General features: G+C 41.3%; 1 protein-coding gene across 1 annotated transcript in view; it reads right to left on the reverse strand.

Moving 5' to 3' along the window:
* LOC146646446 (leucine-rich repeat and fibronectin type-III domain-containing protein 5-like) overlaps window positions 1-2123 on the reverse strand; it is a 139111-nt gene extending 136988 nt beyond the window's left edge. Inside the window, exon 1 of the mRNA XM_085391163.1 lies at window positions 1128-2123. The gene's annotated coding sequence lies outside the window, so the exon portion shown is untranslated. The remainder of the gene's footprint in view (window positions 1-1127) is intronic.
* Between the last annotated feature and the right edge of the window lie 5307 nt (window positions 2124-7430).

The following is a 7430-nucleotide window of genomic DNA, read 5'->3' on the forward strand; positions in this document are numbered from 1 at the left end:
GCTGAGCAAATATGTGTAAGGCTTGTGGTTTTAGCAGTTTGCTTCTGTTGTGTAAGCATATCTACTATCACCCTGTAGACTTTATATCTTTGTGGATGCCACATTTACAGCAGCCGAGCAGCTTTTGATGGGCCAGCACAGAATCTGCTCTGATGCAGAGTCAAGATCAGCGCAATGGGTTGAAAATGCAAGAAACCTTGAAATTAATCAATAAATGGATACAATTTCTTGTTATTTAGATATTGTACTTTTTATGTTGTGCACACAAACTATACTGGCCTATGCTATTCAGCGGTAGCGCCCCCCCCCTTTCGCTGTCTCAAACATACACAAAACATCCCTGTCATTATTTGAAACTGACAGACGGTGGATACTAAAGCTAAATCGTTGTGGTGTTCTAGTTACATTGTGTGTGGGTTTAATTGCTTTACGCACGCGCACAAACACTGATGCATGATTTAATTTTATTTATTTTCAGGTATCAGGTATCAGGTAAAGGTGTGGCGCGTACTGCACAAAAAGGCGTGCTGAAGTGCAGATACCTGCGCGCTTTAATAACCGCTGCATGGACATTTTAGTGGGTTTTCTTCTCGCTGGAGACGCACGTTGCGCGCACGCTCAAGTTGTTCATTCTTTCTGGTTGAGCTCGCGGGCTCGAACGCCCGCGTGCACACACACACACACACACACACACACACACACACACACACACACACACACACACACACGGAGAGAGCTGCTCAAAATGTAGGCTTTACCTCCACAGACTCACACAGAGCCTTTGTAACTTACGCCAGGTTTAATTTTGACCTTGCAATGTTCTCAGTGGTGGTTTTCTTTAATGCACTAGCCCCTTCTCTGTGCCCTCCAGCCACCTACCCAATGCTATCAAACTACACCCCCTCTGCCTCCTTCCCGCAGCATATCAGCATCCAGACTAAATGTCAGCGCACGGGAGTCTAGAAATAACTCTTTTACCCCTCAACAGACGACCATTCCCCGGCTCCAGCAGACCCAGGCACAGAGAAGGAAGAGTTGGAGGCATAGGTGGATAGATAGAGAGGGCAAGAGAAAGCCGAGCCTTCATTTTGTGCGTTAAACAAGAAATAAAAGAGTTTAAACTTTACCTCTTTCAAGGATAGGTTTTCTTCGTTCACCGGCTGTCAGCGCGCAATTATTTCTCCAAATCCCATTATTGCGAAGATAGTGGCAATTATAGTTGTAATTCCACACAAATATGCTCCAAATACGAAAATATGCCCCATATACGTATATATCGAAGTAAATGTGCGTAATATCCTTTGGTTGTCTGTAAATTCCGTTTAGGTTTATAGTTCAATCCGATCTTCCGGAGGGGTGCGTCCGTTTTGCATTCTCACAGCGCCCGACGACTACATCCTCCTCTTGTTCTCGCTCCTCTCTCTTTCACACTCTGCCCCGTCTTCTTCTCTCCCGGTTTCATCCCTCCATCCGCTTGGTAAGGGAAGAATCCGATCCGAGAGAAAACTGGAGTGATTCTCTCAGCCCTCCGCCCGTCTCATTCCTCTTCTCTGTCTTCCTTCTTTTTGTCTTCTATTTCTCGCCTGTTCTTCCGCTCCTTCTCCTCCCTCTTTCACCTAGGGCAGGTGAAACAGGGAGAATTCCGCTGCAAGGCAGAAAATATCCCAGGTAGGAAAAAAGGGGTGGAAAACTCAAATTAATCCAGAAAAATTCGCGGGTTAGGGAGAGTTTGTTGGTTATTAAGCACTTAAAATCCAAACCAGTACATTTCCTGGCTTGTTCGACAAGCTTTTAATATCGAATTTGGGATTTTCTTTTTCACCCACTCCCTCCCGTTCTCTTTCTTGCTGTCCTCTCTCTCTCGCTCTCTCTCTCTTTCTGTCTCTGAGTCTCTCTTCCCGTCGCTCACCCTCTCTCAACTCTGTGGGTCTCTGCTGCAGTCAGGAGTTAAAGAGAAGAGGAAAATGTATAAAAGGGCAGAAAATGAAGCAGAATAAAAAGAGCAGTAACGTCCCGGCCAAGCTGCCGCCCGGTTACTCGCTCACTGAAAGCTTAACCTGCTTCGCGATCCTCTTCGCAGGTCGCTGCTCTGTTACCGTTAATCCCCGGAGCGTGTCAGGTCCGACAAGTGCCATGTTTCATCTGAGAGGAGAACATCGCTTCCTCATACAGATTTCAAAATAAAAGCAGCGAGTGGCGCTTTTCAAGTACTTTTTTAACCACATGGAACTGGTTTTTAGGATAAGGACAGAATCTGACAGTGTGACTGGATATAGGAACATTTATAAAATTGCACCACTGGTGTTACAGTGGCAGATGGCTGGAATACCATTTGAGGAATCTATCCGCCCATGCAAGTCTGCATGTCATTCAAAATGCATTCCAAAATTTCCCAAATTCCTAAAAGTCTTCACTTTTGAATGGTAATAGAATCCCCACCCCCCACCCCAGGCACCCTCCATACCATGAATGTGAAGTTTAATTTACATCCGCTCTTGATAAAGTAGTCATATAAAAATGTCTGAGGCTGCCCTTAAGTGTCTGATTGTCATTGTCTGCCCATAGAGGATCCCTTTGCTTCCACGATGTTCCTATGTAAACATGAATTCTGCTACCAATCACTTAATGAATCTTCCCAAGGGTTTACACCAGGGGTGTTAAAACTTTTTTCACTGAGGGCCACATACATAAAAATATAGGAGGGGCCGGGTCACTTACTAGAAATTAGGTATATAACCTTAACTTTAGTGTATTAAAGTTAGAAAAATCACTTAAAAGTGATCGAATATGTTATATTGTTGAATATAATTAAAGACAAAACTGCCTTCATCACAGCTTTCCATAAATGGAAATAGAAATTTATTGATTTATCCAGAAAAAGCTTTGGTAGCTCATTCTCAGAACAGCAGCCTCAGATTTCTTCTTAGAAGATTTACAGCACAGAGAAAAAACAATAAAGGGGAAAATGGGACGGGTACATTTCAAGCTTGTTATTTAAGTTATTAGGCTTAGCAACACACCTATTAACGTTCGTTTGAAACGGTTATCAACATTAACAGACTGAACTGGACTTAATAACAGGAGTGTATATAATTTTAGTAAATTATTCTGGTGAGTATCAGCTGTGCTGGGTATGTAAATCGGGCCATCCAGCTGCGGTGCTGATCGTACGCCACTCGTGCCAAAAATCCGGACAAATGTTACTTGATCAAGGAGCAAATCTGCATCAGATGAGAACAGCTGACTACGTGTGCGTGCGCTGTGCATATAAGAAAGTTGTGCGCAAAAGCAGGGTAGTGACAGAATTGATGCGCATTATTGATATTTGAAGCATGTGTACCTGCACATTAACACACGGGTACTGTGGAATATATTTTTTACTCACCTAAAGCGCTCATGCTCTCGTCCACTCCCCGCAAAAGAATTAGCAGCTGTGCGGTGTCTGTGGCATTGGTGCTCTCATCGCATGCGATGGAGTAAAAATCAAAAGCACAGCTTCATCAGACAGTTGCAGTTTAATGTTGGCTGACAAGTCTTCAGTGCGTCGCACAACTGTATCTCCGGACACGCTGACGTTGTTGAAGTCCTGCACTTTTTCCGGGCACATTATTTCGGTGACTTTAACGAGGCCGTGTTTTATGAGGTCTCCATCTGAAACAGGCTTGCCATGTCTTGCGATGAGTTGGGCGACCTCATAGCTGGCTATTGGAGCCTTTTCCTGGACAATTTGAGCACGAAAAAAATACTGTTGCTGACCCCGCAGGAGAGCTACCATTTGCTTTAATTTCTGCTCTCGCTCAGCACCAGTGTAGGATGCATAGGCCTGATGTTTGGTTTCATAATGAGGTCGTACATTATAGTCTTTCATAACTGCCACAGTTTCAGTGCAGATCAAACAGACACACTTCCCCTTGAATTCTTTGAAGAAATATTCACTCTCCCACCGTGTCTGAAATTTTCTGCATTCACTTTCTACCTTTCGCTTCTTTGGTTCTGCCATGTTTAGTAACTTGGGGTACATTTCTTCTGTGATTGTCCTTTTTGGTGGAGCAACTGCCTTGATCAACAGTAGTTTCCCCTGGTGTTAAAACTAAGAAGTGCAATACTCTAGTAAAAGTTGAAGTGCGGGCCATATTCTATTCTATTTATAAAATTACTTGTGGGCCAATTAAAAATGGACCGCGGGCCGGAGTAAGTTGTTTGGACACCCCTGGTTTACACAATAAACCAGGCTGTTGTGGAGAACTGCGCCAACAAGCTTATAAAGACATAAATAGATACTGAACAGAACTGAGTTCTGTCCCATTTTCAAATGTTACCCTTGGGAAAATTCATTGCCCACCCTGCTTTAAGGGGACTGCAGACTATGCAATGCAGAGAACTGAGGGTTATCTTTAGCCAACGTGGGCCAATTAACAAACGCATTAAGTCAATTAAACTAAAATAATCTGTTTAATATGGTAAATTAATTTTAACTTGTATTTAAACAAAATGCTATCAATTTAAGAGAGAGCAAAAGAGAGCCTGGTAGGTGTGATTGTTAGTTTCTAACCATAATATTCAACAACGTTAACGCTGATGACCAGAGTACCAGAATACGTTGTGTATGAAATTGTTGCGCTTTTATTCTGAAATAAAACGACTATACTTCCGGAATACTCACCGATAACCCTGTGGTATTTTACAATGCTCAGAACAGGTGCGTGGAAGTTCTTATTTGAAACATTTTTATTCCATGTGTGGAGCGCACGAACATATATTTTTCTCCTCTTTATCAAAATTATTTTTCTTGTCTATGCCTCCCTCTCCCGTGCCAGTTAGTCTTGACGGTGGTCGTCAATCTGTTCTGGCTCAAATATGCATCACCTGTCATGTTGTCATTCAACTCACTTTCTCCTTGTTCCTATGTCTCTATGTGACAGATGGTTGTGGCTTAAAGAAAAGAAAGAAGTGAGTAATCAAGTGACCCCTCTCTGGGTTGATAAGCAGAACACTGAGAAAATAAGGACATGGAGGGGAGAGGTGAAGCTGCTGACAGAGATTAGAGAATTTATACAGTTTGAAGTGGATCTTCTCTGATTTTTATGTACCCACTTCACAGTCGACATGATGTTCTGAGACAAGTGGATATGTAGTCTGAGAACATGATCCAGACTGCAAAGCGTCACATACCTTAAATATATTAAAGCTGTTAAGGCTAGGTTGCAGGGATATCAGATTCAGTGGTTCACAGGGGATCCGCTCAGATGTATGGGGTCTTATCAGCTCTCCATTCCACAAAAGCCAAAATTTAAGATATGGCTTTTCTGCAGGACACTGATAAGAAATGGTGGTGGTCCATGGAATCAGAGACTGGGTGGTCTATGGTTAGGATTGCTGGAGCAGAAAGGAAATAATAAAAAAATAAATAAAAAGCAGTGAGCACTTTCAGTTTTCTGTGTAGCTTTGCCATACAGTCAAGATGTCATTACTGACTAATGGATTCTCTCATTTTGTAATCATTAATGTTTAATTAATCAGTGGGCTAGTCTTTCCAAATCATCAACAGGGTTGCTGGGTTAGGTGCCTTGAAGGCTAATGAGTTTTCATTTAACCTGGCATGTTCCATAATAATTTTTCTACTTAGTCTCTATTGGCCATGCTAAATTTGCATGGTGAATGAGCGATAACCCAAAATGTTGTGCAAATGTATCTTTTTCTATGTGATTTACTTGTTAAAGAGTTGTAAAGCTATTATGAGTGAACACTGCTGTAGTCTATTAAAAAATGCTGAATTGGAATGTCCTGTTGGTCATATCTGAGGGATTAAATAAGGTCATTTTCCTGTTATGACTCAAATAGCACTTAAGAACTGCTGATGTCAGCTACACTAACTACTTTACATCCCCACAGCTTAATAGAGCTGAATGTTTACCGTTACATGTATGACCTCAGTGCCACAAACTGACTGGCCGTGACAATAAATGGACAAAGTCTAACCTTCAGGCTACTGCTGCTGCCAATCAGTTTATTGATTAGCTCTTAACATATGTTAAAATCAGTGAGACATTGTCAGCTGGCTGATGGGATTGCTCCCTGCTGAAATCACAATCCATTTGTTAGCCAAGAGCCCACAAATGTGTGAAATCAACAATCGATTAACCATTTGAAACCTAATCAGACTCATCTACTACGGCATTTTTAAAATTCATGATAATCTATGCAGTGATGGCATAGATCCCGAAGTGTCACTTTGTTGTGGTTAGGTTAACTTTATGAGTATAATCAAATGAATGCTAACACCTTCAGATAAAATTCCCACTTAGTTTTGTACAAGGATAATATATACACATTTATGGTCCTGACAAACACATCATCGTGACTTTAATCCTTTGGCTGTCCCTCTAGATGGTGGTGATGTTGTTATTTTCATTAATCACCATGGGACATGGTTTATGAGTGAATTTGGATAAAGTAGGACAAATTTTGACAAATGTCCTGTCAAATTATAGACAGTACTTCTTTTCTTTTTTTTAATCTTCTGTCATTTTTATTTGAAACTAAAATCAGTCCTACCTGCAGTTTCATATATAATAAGGAAAGTCACTGACCGATCCTCTTGACACTCTGAGCCAGAAAAGCAGAGACTTCCAGTAGTGCCGATCAGTGCATTGATTGTATGATCATCCGGGGACCATGTTGGAAACAGTGGTAAGACGGAAATAATTGGATGGCTAGATAAAAATCCGCTCACTGAGACTTGGATCAGTGATCACAGAGGTAGACATCCAGTAACCAATTGAAGATAAGGTCTGATGTGGTGTGAGGCAGTGTAAAGCAGCTGTAGTTCAGTGATATTTGTATTATCAGAATCAGAATACTTTATTGATCCCCCAGGGATCAATAAAGTATTCTGATTCTGATTCTGATTATTCTGTATCACCTCAGAACATTTACTTTACAGATATAGCCTTTTAGAACAGTCCAAGCTGTTGTAGCTGTCAGCGTAGACTCTTGAGATAATCTCTTAAATTCTCTTCATTTACCAGAATGTGACTTGGTCACACATTATTTTCATAGAACTGGCTGTAACTGAAGCTACAAAAATCCCCAGGACAAGTACTGTTTGTGTCATCCTCGATCCACTGGAGCAAAACCTGGTGATGGGAGCACAAAAGCACTGTAAGTATCAACATAAGCTGCCGAAGCTTTAGCCTTCTGTCACTATGGATCAAGCTATTGATTAGCTGTTATGGCTTTTGCAGATGGCAGCAGGTAATACTGACTGCAATCCGTTTGCACACAGATGAGATGAGTGGTCAAGGGTGTAGGCCTACCTACTCACGAATGACCCAATCTAGGATTTTTTTCTTTTAATCTTTTATATATTTATTTATTTATTAAAAATAAAATAAAAACAATTAGAGCATGCATAATGATCTCACTAGATG

The sequence above is a fragment of the Rhamphochromis longiceps genome, linkage group LG19, assembly GCF_057381845.1.
Source record: "Rhamphochromis longiceps isolate RC_006_pf linkage group LG19, R_longiceps_female_GT1.1, whole genome shotgun sequence".
Lineage (NCBI taxonomy): Eukaryota > Metazoa > Chordata > Actinopteri > Cichliformes > Cichlidae > Rhamphochromis > Rhamphochromis longiceps.